Source organism: Bos indicus, chromosome 1, assembly GCF_029378745.1.
Source record: "Bos indicus isolate NIAB-ARS_2022 breed Sahiwal x Tharparkar chromosome 1, NIAB-ARS_B.indTharparkar_mat_pri_1.0, whole genome shotgun sequence".
NCBI lineage: Eukaryota > Metazoa > Chordata > Mammalia > Artiodactyla > Bovidae > Bos > Bos indicus.
The window spans coordinates 96,541,288-96,557,220 of NC_091760.1; the positions used below are offsets into that span (position 1 = coordinate 96,541,288).

Here is a 15,933-nt window from a genome sequence, read left to right on the forward strand (position 1 = left end):
GCTGATTGTTAGCTAATGACTGGCCAAAGTAAAACTGGATTAATTCTCTTATTTTCTTTATTTTGCCATCTACTTCTTCAGAATACCAGTGGAGCCCACTGTGTGCTAAAGTTTTATACCTTTTTGTTTGTTTCTCATGACAACCTTGAAAGTTGGACGTTTTACCTTCATTTTATCTATGAGGGAACTGAAACACATACTTCAATGTCAATGGCCCAAGGACACACAACTCGTTAGTAAAAGATCTGAAAATTGGACATATTTTTTTTGTCCAGAAACCCTGATGTTTTCAACTACATCCTCTTTATTTTAAAAAATTTTGTATTTGATATTTCTTAATAAGAAATAAGCATCTCAATACCTCGTAAACCAAAGAAAAAATACTTGCTGTAATATTAAATCATTTTTGAAAATGACAGTAACACAAAACACTGATTTGAATTGAGCCTTAGTTTGAACTGCTGCTGCTGCTAAGTTGCTTCAGTCGTGTCCGACTCTGTGCGACCCCATAGACGGCAGCCCACTAGGCTCCCCCGTCCCTGGGATTCTCCAGGCAAGAACACTGGAGTGGGTTGCCATTTCCTTCTCCAATGCATGAAAGTGAAAAGTGAAAGTGAAGTCGCTCAGTCGTGTCTGACCCTCTGCGATCCCATGGACTGCAGCCTTCTAGGCTCCTCCGTCCATGGGATTTTCCAGGCAAGAGTACTGGAGTAGGGTGAACTAGGTGTTATTTAAGCCTCACAAGGATCTGGAGGTTTAGTTCCGTTTTCTTGCTGTTTCACTGATGAGTCTCAAAAATGTTAAGGTGCTTGTTTAAGGTCACAAAGCCAGTTAATGACAACCAAGACTCAAACCCTGCTGTCTTCATAGTCCAAGGACTTAATCTCACTTCAGCAACTTGAGTTTAGCATTAAAAATGATCAGTATAAGCAGAAATGAAATGAAATATTAGTGTTTTGAGTTCATGTTGTATACTTGTTTTACAGGCAAATAATATTTGGGAGCTAAAGTGTCAATAATTCTCATGGGTAAATAATTACAGTGTGTGTTTTTCTTCTAACCCTTTTATTTTGAACAAACCTCAAAGTGGTCTTGAAGGGTTGCTCTTTCTTCGTATGAAAGACTGATTGAGGATGAAGTCTCTGGATGAGTGCTCTTGCAGAGTGGGGACTAGGTTCCCTGCAGGGTTGAGACTGTGGCCTCATGAGACATTAGAAAGATCCTGGTTAAACACTGAAGGCAAAACTAGACTTCCTCTGCATTTTGCTTACAGCTAGTCCTGCACTGAGATAATAGGAGGGTGACCCTATGAACCTTCTCTTCCTGCCTAAGACGTGCTTTCCCATGGCACAGGATCCTCGAAGAGGCTGGGGAGGGGTGCTTCAGTAGCCACCCCACCAGTGTGAACTGGCCACCATGCCATTTTATAACATCTCTTTGAGGGGAAGGAAGCCCTGAGTTACATGTTTTTAGAGCACAGCCTCTCTGCAAAGCTTCAGGCTTCCTATAATACATGGTATTTTAGTCTATAAATTCGCAAGCAAAAAACAGAAACTATTAGTTAAAGTATAGTTTTTGTAGACATGAGAAATTGAATATTTTCAGGGCAACTCTTTTACTGCATCTTTAATTCGGTGACAGATTTGCCCAGAATGAAGCAAAACACCAAGCAGTAAGAAATGAAAACTGTCCAGTCCTAAGAAAACCCTCGTCTTATTTGTATAACCAAGATATCAGGGCCCAGTCCATCTTTTATTTAAGGCCCCCGAATACTTAGGTTATTTAAATTCAGTAATCTTTGAGAAAATAGGATTGGTCATGTACTCATTCAAAATATTTATCTAGTACCCTCCTGTGTGCCAGATTCTAAACCCCAGGGATACACGGATCTCATGTGAGATAAACATGCTATACAAATAAACAAGTAATATTTAATAAGTCAGATGCTGAAGTTGCTATAAAGAAAACTTAAATAGGGTATAAGGAATGTGTGTGTGTAGTAATGGGGTCTTGCTTCATTGAAGGCCTCAAGAGTAGTGTAACATTTGAGCATATATGAGGTAGGTGAAGGAGCAAGTCTTTCAGCTATCTGGAGGAAGACTGTAGCAGAAATGGCAAACGCAAAGGCCCTGAGGTAGAGTGGTGGTGTGTTGAGAATTAACAGGGAAGTAGCAGTCTGGATCAGTGGTAAAGAATCTGCCTGCCAATGCAGGAGACCCGAGTTCGATACCTGAGTCAGGAAGATCCGCTGGAGAAGGAAATGGCAACCCACTCCAGTATTCTTGCCTGGGAAATTCCTATGGACAGAGGAGCCTGGCCCTGACTCAGCGACTAAAAAACAACAACCAGTCTCTGACAACTCCAATGGGACTCTTCTGCTCTGACTGAGACAGGATCCTCAGGCTGGGCTTCCTCAGTGACTTCCTGGGACGGCCAAAGTCCATCCTGTGATTCCCTCCATTCTCTAGGGGCAAAGGAACTCCTTTAAAGAGGGTGGGGAAAGGCAAACAAGCTACACCCAAGCTGGAGAGGGTGGGAAGCCAATATCATTTACATATTTAAATACTCCCTTCACAACCCATAAAATGCAAATCATTTCAATTGAGCATTTAAATCTTTTTCACTGGTAGGTATTTCAGGCATTTCAGGCTTTATGCCAATTATTGCATCATCTTAAAAGAGAAGCTTTTAAATTAATTAAACCCATTACACTTGAATATCTGATTCTTGCCAATACATAATTTAAAGTCTTCACTTCAAAATAATTTGGTAAAGATTAGTAACCCTATCAAAATGGCCTAAACTAGGCACCTGGAGAAACATTACGCAGTCTCTAAATAGGAGCCAAATGAAGGACTTTACTGTAGCCCCAGGAAGGCAAGTCTGCAATGCGGTCTGGCCTCAGTCTTAGAGATTCTGATTCAGTGAGTCTGTAGAGGGCTCAGTATTCTCAGTATTCGTTTTTCAGACAAGTGATTTTCTGCATGTGGGATTTTAATTCCTCCAGTCAGGAATCAACGGTATCCCCTGCAGTGGAAGCACAGAATCTTAACAACTGGATTGCCAGGAAAATTCCTGAACAAGTGATTGTCTTAGTGAGCCAAGTTTGAGAGCCACTGCTTTGGAGTAAAGTCAGTATGGGTTCTATGTAGTACAGAAGAACAGAGTGGGCGATTAGTCTGGTGTGGCTCAGATGACAAGGGGACAATCATTGCACTTTATTTTATTTAGTTGTATCAGTTAAGGAAGGCTCGGCTATGCTGCAGTAGCAAATAACCCCCAAATCTCAGTGGCTTAATGGTCTAAAGTCTATTTCTTGCTCTTAAAGTCCAGGGTCAGTATTTTGATGGGTGGCTCTTTTTCAAGCAGTGCACGCTGGTGACTTTGATCCAATCACACTGTCCCCTAGGGCTTCCTCAGAGATTCCTGCAGAGAGAGTTGAAGAGAGTATCCATTTTTGTGGGTCATTTTAGGGACCAGGCTTGGAACTGCCCGGCCATTCTCTCCGCATTCCATTAAGTACAACGTGACTCCTAGATGCAAGGGGCCAGAAAAGGTAGCTTATGTGCCAGGAGTCAATAGAATATTTGTGTTACCTATGCCAACACACATAACGCTGGGTCTGCAGCCATAATCCATAGTCCTCTCCTCAGTGCAGTTTGCTGCAGGTTCCAGTGTTTTTCCACCCAGGTCTTCTGTATATTCTAATACATTATCCAGATTATTGACCTCTCCACCCTCCATACTAGTATGATGTAGCATGAGAAAGAACCCAACCAGTTCAACCAAATCCCACTGAGATATAATTGCACAAGGACCTCCCCCTCCCAATCCCAAACACCCCAGAAATCATTTCTGTCTTAGAGTAGGAATCCCATCCCAGGGACAGCACAGCTTCTTTCCTTTCTTTACCAAAGATTCTCTAAAAATCCATCATTTTTACAAGGCTTCTTGCTTTTTGGCAGTGGGGATGTTTATAGGCCAGAGCAGACATCCTGTAGGAGTGGATGATTCTAAGTATGTGTTTGTGAGTTGAGGCTTTCTAGACAGTCTAAAAATACAGGCAGGCGAGATAGGAATCCTAGGAGGGGCACATTCAAGGGCAGAGATGGTGTGCCTCTATGGTATGACAACTCCTAAGTACTCAGTATGAACTGAGGCATTAAACGATGCCATTACCTGCAATGGCACAGATTTTGGTTTCTCAAAGGACAGTTTGAACCAGAAGCATCAGGATCACCTGGGAACTTTTCAGAAATGCACATTCTCAGGCCCTACCCAAGACCCATGGGGTTACCATTCTGGGCACAGAGGGCAGCATTCCATGTTCTGACAGCCCCCCAAGTGCTCAATATGCACATTAGTGTTTGAGAATCACTGGGATAGATTTTATTAATACCTGATTACATTTTATTAATATCTAGATCTAAGTATTAATAGTAATTAAGGAGTCTAAATGAGAATTTTTTTTTTCCTGTGGGAGAAAGAGATGGACATAAGCCTTTTAGGATGTTTGTTAGGGAAACTGTTACTCTTAGATTAGATGCCTGCTGGTAGCTCAGATGGTAAAGAATCTGCCTGCAATGCAGGAGACCTGGATTCAATCCCTGGGTCAGGAAGATCCCCTGAAGAAGGGAATGACAACCCTCTCCAGTATTCTTACCTGGAGAATCTCATGGAGAGAGTAGCCTGGCCGGCTGCAGTCCATGGTGTCGCAAAGAGTTGGACATCACTGAGCAATTAACACATACTTCTTTTGTATGTCTGCCTACAATACTCTGTAGGGAGAATCAATAAGGTAGCTTTAGCTTGAGACAATTTAAGTGCCTAAGATTACCCATTACTTTTTCACATACATGACATAATCAAGCAGAAGAAACAGGCTAACAAGTTTTAAAAGCATTTTAAAAGCAAAGATTGATTCAAAATGCCTCTGTAGTTTTCCTCTTGATTTTACTGATTCCTTTTGGCTGCTCTCCTCTTTGTTGATCTGAAACTCTGGTCCTGATGACTTTTAGGGCCCTGAAATGGGTGATCTTGTTTATTGGAAACATTTCCAATTTTCCTCCTCTCTTGCCATCCTAGGTGAACAGTATTAACAAGGTAAACCCAGGGGAACCTAGGACGTGATTATGGACCTCAGTCACTGTGATGTCTGCAGGATGGGGAAGAGGAAGCTCGGGAACACAGTGGACCCTACCCTGCAGGACTTTGGGAATTGCTTTCAGGCACAGGTTCCTGATATCAGCAAAATTTTCTTCTTTTTTATACAAGCAGTGGAAGCAGATTTAAAATAAAAACTCCTGACCTCCTGGCCCTTCTGCTAGCATCAACTAATGAATGAATCAAAACTCAAAATAAGCTCCTTCCAAATTGGCCTTCTGGCATGTTAGAGAACTGTCATCTGCTCCCCTAAACCCTTAAAATGTCACTGACCTTGGCTATTTTTGTTTGCTACAACTGAAGTTGCCAAATAAAATACAGGATACTCAGTTAAATTTAAATTTCAGAAAGAAAAAAACTAATGTTTTGGTCTAAGTATGTTCCATAACCAGTAAGTATGAAATATTCGAATAAGTTGACTGCTTGAATGTGTGACCTTTTGAATTTTAGGTAAATGACTAATTTTTTCTAGTGTGAGTATATCCTGCAATGCATACTTAGTTATGAGACATACTTATACTAAGGAATTAATTTATATGAAATGTAAGTAGTCTACCTGGGCATCCAGAAGTATTATTTGTTAAATATCTTTTATTAAACACAACTCTTGTAACTTATGGCAAAGAAATACTTGGAGGCCACGAAGATGTCCAGGGCTTCTTATTAATCTCCAGACCTAGCCCCATGTCAGCAGAGGCATTTTGCCTTTGGATTCTTTGTTTAGTAAGCCCTTGTTTCCTCGTCATTGCCACTCTAGTTTTGGACAGCCTCTCATTTCTCCTCTCTTGGTGTTCATCTTCCTGGCCTCTGCCTTGTTTGCAGAGAAAGGCTGTCCTATTACTAGAAACAGTATCAGCCAATCTGAGTTCTTCCCTTTAACCAACTAGTCTTGCCTTGAAGATGGAGTTAAACTTTCCATTTTGGAGCTCGGTGCTATCTGGATAGTTGTGGGTCAGATGCCTGGTGTTTCTGAAAGCTTGGCTAACTCCAGTTCTCTTGTATGATTATTATCTTTGGTGAATCACAGAAACTAACTCTCAAACTGAGTCTTTGTGTGGGTGGAGGTACTGAGTCTTTGTGTAGGTGAAGGTGACCATCTCATTACCATCAATTAGATGAATAGAACACCTGACTCCCACCAGCTTTGGTTTTAATGTGAGAACCAGTGTAGATAAGTGTCAGATACAAATCTCTGAACGGGACTCTCAGCCTGAAAGCAGAGACCTGGCAGCAGCCATATACAATCGTTTGTTCTTTCTGTCCTAGATTCCAGTTGCTGCTTCTCTCTAGAGACTTTTTACACTTGCTTACTTCTCTGTGAAGTCAGCTGGAACACAGAACACTGAGGAAGCCTGGAAGAGTGAGAGACTCCGACCCAATTCGAATGTCCCCACAGCTCAGTTACTCCAAGAATTCAAGCCTTAAAGGTGTACCACCTCGAAGTCACTAGAGCATCACCCAAAGTCCTCCCAACATAGGGATTGTAGACTATTGCTGAAATTATCTTTTTTCCATTCCTCTCCTTTCCTTTCACTTTATGTGATTGGGAATTTCAAGTGTATGAAAACTATAGTGTTGATTTATTTTATTTGGACACGAGCCTTTGTTATTTGGGTGGAGTTCTGCCTGGGAGTGACCAGCTGTTACTGCCAGTGGCCACTGGCATCATGTTGTGGAATTAGGCAGGGTGGTGTTTTGCTTTTAGTTTTTAAATGGCATTGGATGGTTGCAAGATGGATGGTAGTCTAATTTCTGTTTTCCATGGAGGGGTCCTGGTTTTGGTTACACTGAAATCAAATTAGATTCAGTTCAGTTCAGTTCCCTTCAGTCGCTCAGTCGTGTCCAACTCTTTGCGACCCCATGAATCGCAGCATGCCAGGCCTCCCTGTCCATCACCAACTCCCGGAGTTCACTCAAACTCATGTCCATTGAGTCGGTGATGCCATCCAGCCATCTCATCCTCTCTTGTCCCCTTCTCCTCTTGCCCCCAATCCCTCCCAGCATCAGAGTCTTTTCCAATGAGTCAACTCTTCACATGAGGTGGCCAAAGTATTGAAGTTTCAGCTTTAACATCAGTCCTTCCAAAGAACACCCAGGACTGATCTCCTTTAGAATGGACTAGTTGAATCTCCTTGCAGTCCAAGGGACTCCCAAGAGTCTTCTCCAATACCACAGTTCAAAAGCATCAATTCTTCGGTGCTCAGCTTTCTTCACAGTCCAACTCTCACATCCATATATGACCACTGGAAAAACCATAGCCTTGACTAGACGGACCTTTGTTGGCAAAGTAATGTCTTTGCTTTTTAATATGCTATCTAGGTTGGTCATAACTTACCTTCTAAAGAGTAAGCGTCTTTTAATTTCATGGTTGCAATCACCATCTGCAGTGATTTGGGAGCCCAGAAAAATAAAGTCTGCGACTGTTACCACTGTTTCCCCATCTATTTCCCGTGAAGTGATGGGACCAGATGCCATGATCTTCGTTTTCTGAATGTTGAGCTTTAAGCCACCTTTTTCACTCTCCACTTTCACCTTCATCAAGAGGCTTTTTAGTTCCTCTTCACTTTCTGCCATAAGGGTGGTGTCATCTGCATATCTGAGGTCATTGATATTTCTCCCAGCAATCTTGATTCCAGCTTGTGTTTCTTCCAGCCCAGCGTTTCTCATGATGTACTCTGCATAGAAGTTAAATAAGCAGAGTGACAATATACAGCCTTGATGTACTCCTGTTCCTATTTGGAACCAGTCTGTTGTTCCATGTCCAGTTCTAACTGTTGCTTCCTGACCTGCATACAGGTTTCTCAAGAGGCAGGTCAGGTGGTCTGGTATTCCCATCTCTTTCAGAATTTTCCAGTTTATTGTGATCCACACAGTCAAAGGCTTTGGCATAGTCAATAAAGTAGAAATAGATGTTTTTCTGAAGCTCTCTTGCTTTTTCGATGATCCAGCGGATGTTGGCAATTTGATCTCTGGTTCCTCTGTCTTTTCTAAAACCAGCTTGAACATCAGCAAGTTCACGGTTCACATATTGCTGAAGCCTGGCTTGGAGAATTTTGAGCATTACTTTACTAGTGTGTGAGATGAGTGCAATTGTGCAGTAGTTTGAGCATTCTTTGGCATTGCCTTTCTTTGGGATTGGAATGAAAACTGACCTTTTCCAGATTAGATTAGATACATTTAAAAAAGGGCTTTGCTGGTAGCTCAGATGGTAAAGAGTCTGCCTGCAGTGTAGGAGACCTGGGTTTGATCCCTTGGTTGGAAAGATGCCCTAGAGAAGGGAGTGGCAACCCACTCCAGTATTGCCTGGAGAATGCAAATGGACTGAAGAACCTGGTGGACTACAGTCCATGGTCACAAAGATTTGGACAGGACTGAGTGACTAACACACACTAAAAAGAAAATTTGCCCTCGCAATCTGTTGGTGGTGCACTCAGACTTTGATATGAGTCATAAACTGGATAGAGATCTCATTAGAGGTTCAATGCTCCTTTTGCTTTAAATAAAAGCTTATAAAGAACAGAGTGTGAGAACACAGAGATAGTGGGGTAGTGGCAGGTTTTCTCATTGCTACTTGATTTTGGGGGCAGGTAGCAACTACACAGTGTTTTCAGAGTTTTCAACCTGATGATACTGAAATTATTTCATATCTTTTCAAATGCCATCCCACCCCTCAGACCACGTTCAGTCCTCCAATCTATGCTTTTGTAATTTCTTACAAGTGTAATGAATATATTGGACTGGAAGTCCCTGAGGGCAGAGTTGATGTCCATCTAATTGACTTTGGAATCATCGGTGGCCAGCGCTGACCTGGAACAGGAGTGCTCAACAGAAAGACGAATGAATTAGACTTTAGAGCTGACTGAAGCTGGAACTTGATCTGTATGCAAATTACCTATTTGTTGGGTTAAGAGACCCATTTTGTACTCCTGCCTCCCATGTGACTTCTGACTATCTTTACCCGCTGAAAGAGTGTTCACATGGCATATAAAAAAACTTTCATGAGTAAGATATTGGGGAAATAAATCTCATGTACGAAAACAGAGGTTGGCAAGCTTCTTTTTGTAAAGAGCCAAAAGTAAGTATTTTAGGCTTTTTGGGAATTGGGTTTTTGTCACACCTACTCAGTTACTGCCCTTGTAACATGAGAGCAGCCTTAGATAATAGGCAGAGGAATGAGCATGGCTGTATTCCCGTCAGACTGCATCTACAGACATAAATGTGAATTTCATATAGCTTTCACATGTCACAAAATATTATCCGTTAAGGAAAAATTTCCCAAATGTTTAACAATGTGAAGTCATTTTAAACTCACTGGCTAGTACCAAAAACAGGTGGTCTTGTACAAAAAAACAGACTGGATCTGATCTTGCCTGCTGGCCACAGTTGGGTATGTCCTGCACTAAAGTAAAATAACTAGTACCAAAGTAAAAACTTTGTTGGGAAAAAAATGGCATTTTTGCTTTATAGCTTTCCTATGTAGCTAACCGCTGAAATAAGAGACAAAGGAGCTTTTTTTGGTACCACTTCTTTTTAAGTATGCATGCATGCTTGCCTCTGTGTCCACATAGGTCTGTGGTAGAAGGACTGAGTTTTCAGATTGTGTTTGGTATATTTTCTGAGCCACTTGGGATGGTGAAAGGGAATTGTAGAAAATACAGTACGATCCCAGTTTTTTTTTAAGCACATTATGCAAAAATGTATTTTATATATGCTTGTAAACAGTTCTGGAAGGTATTTAGTAAATGATAATGGGTTATTGGTGAGAATTGAGAGCACGACTGATGAAGGGGCAGTACTTGACTTTTTTCTGAATTATTTACTTGAAAATGAGAATGATCCTTGTATGAGTTGTGGAATTAAAAGTAAGTGTTTGATTTTTAGAAACATATTCATGAAAAAGTGAATGCCACCTGCTTCTGTGAATCTGCAAATACAGTTCGTCTGTGATTTTAATGACATTGCAATCTTTTTATATACATCCTTCTGGAAATACTTTTGGGAAGTCCGTTCATATATGAGAGAATTGATAGATAGGAAGTGTTTAGATTTTGTGGGAGCAAGCATGTCTTCTCGGGGGATGCTGGTAATTAAAATAACATGAAAGTACAGTAAAATCCCACAATCTACTCTACTGTGGGTCCAGGGCATACACTTGGTTTCATAACACATTTCTCACTAACACACAAAAGACCTTGAAAGCAGGTGGTGTCTTGGTCCCCTGATACCAATGTGTTTTAATAAGGTTCCACTAGATTTTCAAAGTCTTTGGTTAAATTGGAACTGACATTTATGGTAATTAGCCAGGTTTGGAAGCTTGAAACAGGTAAAATTGAATTACAGTGGGTTCCAAATTATGTTTATTTTCAAAATGATGGCTCTGAAGAATATTTGGTTCCATTTGTCGGTTATTTCCTATCTTGCTACTTCTCCCTTTCTTTCCCTGCTGGTTGTGTTAATCTGGTAATCTGAAATCTTTTTGTCTGCCCGTATGTAATGTGATAGGATGTTTTCCTGTGGTCCATCTGTCTCCTACAGGAGGTGAAAGTGCTTTTCAGAAATGGCTTGAGTTGATGTTATTAATCTTTATAAGCAGAGAAATTCCTTGAATAATTAAATAGCCAAATGGCAAGAGGGGGTCTTGGTATGAAAATAATATTTTCTGTCAGCTTTAAAAATCACAGCAGGGCCAGGCTTTCATCCATGTAACTCAAATATCAAAATACTGGATGTTTATTCTCTTTTATACAGGTTTTTCTACTTTGTACCACCTAAAGGTAATGTGGAAACATTTAGAAAATATGCATTTACTTTTTTTCTTCTGTTAAAATAAAAAAACACACAATGAACTAGCCAGCAAAAAGAAAGCCTTTCTTTTACCCTGAAGCAACAGATGCTGCCTTTGACCTTGGGATTTAAGGGCAAATCTATTCTTGTTTACATGTCTTGAATTTCTTGGATTTGCCAGTATGAAGGCAGCAGTTGGGAATGAGTGGTTTTGAAAGTATATGAATGATTTTTTTTTTTTTTAATTAGTCTGCACAGCTGTTGTTAAAGAAATGGTTGTTCTCTTCTCTCCTATTTCACTATGGTACAGTTTTAAAAATTGTTTTTATTATTTTGTTTTCTTTCCTAATTTTAATTGGAATGATCCTAGTTACAAGTGTCACAGCCTCTGATCTTGTGTCTGATACTTGCTTCCTGGTGAAGCTGCCTGTAGAGTCTGACATGTCATTTGGTCCTCCATGTTGGACAAAGACATGCAGCCAGTCCTGTTTAGGCAAACCAACAATAATGAGAAAATTAATAACCAAATATGTTTCTTCTCTCTAACACAACCTCTTTAAAATGCCATTTGCTTGCCCTATCTTTTGGAAAGTTATTTACAAAGGTGACAAGGCCTTTAAAAAATGTGAGGACCAGGTAAAATTACTCTGCGTGGTGTCCACTCACTTGGGATTAATATTATTTCATTGGAAGACTACTAACAAGTTTCTTGTTGTTGTTGTTCAAATCAAAAAAATAGATATGCATTAAGTATTTTTGCTTCATTTTTCATGAATCACACATTTGAGAAGGAAATCTTGATGATAGGAAACTCTTACCTTTGAACCACAAAGAAATAGTGACTATATCCTTTCAGATAGTACTGAAATCAGAAATACTTTTTCCCTGTAAGTGTCATAAAACTTAATCATATCTCTTTTCTCATTACATTTTCAACCTGAGGAAGTTGATGGTGATACAGGTAAATCCGTTTCTTTGTTTCCCTTAATATATAATTTTACTGAATTTTTATCATCTTCTGGATTTAACTCTTTATTTGTGGATCTTTAAAGTCCCTTGGGCTTCCCTGATAGCTCAGTTGGTAAAGAACCAGGAAGGTCTGCAATGCAGGAGACCCCGATTTCATTCTTGGGTTGGGAAGATCCGCTGGAGAAAGGATAGGCTAAACTCCAGTATTCTTGGGCTTCCCTGGTGGCTCAGCTGGTAAAGAATCCACCTGCAATGCAATGACCTGCCCTTCTTCAGGGGATCTACCCCATCCAGGGATTGAACCAATATCTCCTGAGTTCCATCCCTGGGTTGGGAGGATCCCCTGGAGAAGGGAAAGGCTGCCCACTCCAGTATTCTGGTCTAGAGAATTCCATGGACTATATAGTCCGTGGGGTTGCAAAGAGTCGGACACAACTGAGCGACTTTCACTTTCAAAATCCTTAATAGCAGTTTATATGATTCTATTACTGACTCTATAGACAAAAGATAAGACACATTAGAATGTCATCATGGATATTTAACTAGTGAGTTAAAATCAGAACATCTTTGTTCTGTTTAGCACTGCCTGCTAATTATAGAACAGGTAAGCTACTCAGGTATAATAGGCCAATGTGGAAGAAGCCAAGGGGCTCATAGAAGGCCCCCTTTCCTTTGACTTGATCATTAATGTGTGTATATGTGCTAAATCGTTTCAGTCATGTCCAACTCTTTGTGACTCTATGGACCATAATCTGCCAGGCTCCTCTGTCCATGGGATTCTGTAGGCAAAGATACTGGAGTGGGTTGACATGCCCTTCTCCAGGGGATCTACCCCATCCAGGGATTGAACCAATGTCTCTTATGTCTCCTGCATTGGCAGACAGGTTCTGTACCACTTGTGCCACCTGGGAAGCCCTGATCAGTAATAAGAGAAGAAATATACCAAGGAGGTCAACTTCTTCTGGGAATGAGGTTCTTTTGCAGGCACTGGCCATCAAATACTGAGTATACTTCATGACTGTCCTTTCTGATGCTTTCAGAGTCATTTTATTAAGCGTCTCAGGATCTCTCCAAATTCCTGTAAGAATAAATGTTTGAAATTTCAGTAGAAACCTACTTCCCTGGTAAGCAGACACTTAAGACATCCTGCCTTCTTAAGTTGATGCTTCTGGAAGACATCACTGGAATATATATTAGAGTAGTTAGCACATCATGATCATGTGTGTGTGTGCTAAGTCATGTCTGACTCTTTGCCACCCTATGGACTGTAGCCTGACAGGCTCCTTTGTCCATGGGATTCCCAGGCAAGAATACTGGAGTGGGCTGCCATTTCCTCCTTCATGGGATCCTCCCTACCCAGGGATCAAATATACAACAAGGTGATTATAACCTTCTGGAGAATTTCTTGATGATGTTTTTTTAGGGCATTTTCCTTGTTAACTTCTGGTACCTTAAAAAGGTCCCAATGCTTTTCATTGACTTTCTTGAGAAACTGAAGCTTTGAAGAGGTTTTAAGAAACTTGATTCTTTAATCAAATATTCAGAAATCCATTTTATTGGTTCAGGAATCCAAGATGGACACTTAGAATTTGTTTATCCAAGCAACTAATTACTTAGTCAGCCGACCAACTAGCCAACCAACCAACCAAGTTCGCTGAATATCTTGCCCTAGAACTCTTTCCTAAAATCTTCCCAAAACTTTTTATCAACAATTCCAAGAAAGGATGGTAAAGGTGTCTTTTATAAACTATAATAGTTAAACTTGTAAATTTGTCAGTAATGGGAAGAACATTATCTGTCATATTAACATGTCTTTATGCTAATTTTTTTCTAGACTATGGTTAGAGATCAACTGTGGGGAATTTCTGCCCACAGAAAAGTGATAACATTTTCTAAAAAATTACAGAATGTTGTCCATTCTATAATTCTATAAAATTCTAAAGTAAATAAGGATAAAGTATTCCTCAAGATAGAATTTATTTCCTTTTATTTTTACCTGTATTTTTTTAACATAATGAGTCTAGTATAAATATTCTTTTATACTCATTATTGATATATTTGTAGGTAGAGTGTTAATTTTTGCAGTCTACTGGAATGAAATATATTGCATAAATGCTTGAAATAAGATGTCTTAATTTGAGGATTTATAAAAGAAGCCTAGTGCATTTTAGAAGTTGGTTTTTCAGTTGTTTTTTTTTTTAATCTTTTGGCAAAAGGATACAGTCCATAGGCCATGTGAGAAAATGCAGTTTAAAAATAATTATCTTTGAAAGGTTATTCTCGGTCTGTCTTAATTTAAGAACATGGTTAGGAGTTTTAAGAGAATGGGTTAGTACAGGAAATTTACAATATTTCCTAATAGGAACTAAACTATACATAAAATGGGAATTGATTTTTTAAAATTTTTGCTTTGGATTTCTCTAAAACTTTCTATGCCCACCTAAACTGATCCTTTCTAAACAGAAATTTAGGAACATTAGTACCTAAAAATCTATATTTTGGAAAATGACATCTTGGACTTAGTATTTAGGATGTATGTGTTTTGCATATGTTTAAATTATCCTTGTGTTTTGACTGGACATTAAATGATTGAGATACTCATAGTAAGTAATTACACAGATTGTCTTACAAGATTGGAGTACAGTGGCTAACCTGTTTCCAAAGGTATCTTAGTCCTTTCATAAGACTAGGTTTAGGCCAAACCAAGTAGTAGGAAAAAGCATAGGTTTCATTAATAGATTAAGACAGATGTAGCTCAAACCTAAGCCTCTTGTTAATTAGCTATTTAACTTTGTGCAAGGTATTTAAGTGCCCTTAAGCTCAGGAATTATATACTTTCCAAGTGTCAGGCACTGTACTAGGAATAAACAAGCACCCTTTCTTTTCTTTGGAAGGTTACTGTTCAGTAGGAGAGGTAAACTCACTCATATATGTAACTTTAATATATGTAGTGGGTGTGCTTAAGGTTGAGACCCTCCTGCCTGGCAGCTTATGTTAATTGGACACCTATATGCTTGCACAGTGCTAGGACTTAAATACCAGCATGAGACATAACACAGTCCTGACTGTGCTGGTGTCTTACAGCCTAAATAACAAGAGATGACTATCAATGAGTAATTCTGGGGCCTACCTGGTAGGGTTTGTGAGGCTGAAATAAATTTTCTTTCTTCTTCATGCCACTTCCACTCTGCTCACAAGGCCCTCCCCATGCACCCAGTGTCCCATTTACCTAACCAGAACTTGCTGGCTGGGGCAGATTCCCTGTGGGTAGCTATTTATCTCGATTAACAGTTCCATATCATGAATTCCTTTATAAGGTGAGTGAATGGTTGAATACTTCTTTCTAAGAATGTTTGTATTGTTTTCAAAGACCTCTGGAGGCATCAAGAACATAAACAGATATCTCTTCATTTGGCAGAGTTTCTGCCACTGAACAGATCTCCTTGGATAACTGGGGTATCTCCTTCAGGCCCCACTCTAATGGGGCTTGGCTACTCTCCAGATGTCAGTGGGGTCCTTGGTGCTTCATGGAGATAACAACAGATGGTAACCCTGCTACGTCCTCAGATGTGAGCGTTATTGGCCTGTGGGCTTGCCAAGCCCAAATGCAGGAAAAAGAAAAAGAAATTAGCCTTGATTCAGAAGTTGGAATGCTTTGCTACAGGTGAAATGAATTATTTCTTTGATAGATAGTCCATCTTCCCCTGGCTTTCATTTCCAGGTTATTGTCCTGAGAAAAGGTTTAGGAACTGTGCATCCATGCGTGCATGCTAAGTCAGTTCAGTCCTGTCTGACTCTTTGTGACCTTGTGGGCTGCAGCTTGCCAGGCTCCGTCTGTCCGTGGGATTTTCTAGGCAAGAATGCTGGAGTGGGTTGCCATGCCCTGCTCCAGGGCATCTTCCTGACCTAGGGATTGAACCTGCATCTCTTACATCTCCTGCATTGGTAGGTGGGTTCTTTACCCACTAGTGTCACCTGGGAAGCCCTTAAGAAGTATGCTGCTGCTGCTGCTGCTAA

General features: G+C 40.2%; 1 protein-coding gene across 9 annotated transcripts in view; it reads left to right on the forward strand.

Annotated features, from left to right (window-relative positions):
- TNIK (TRAF2 and NCK interacting kinase) overlaps positions 1-15,933 on the forward strand; it is a 407,441-nt gene that overhangs the window by 120,004 nt on the left and 271,504 nt on the right. The gene's annotated exons all lie outside the window — the stretch shown is intronic.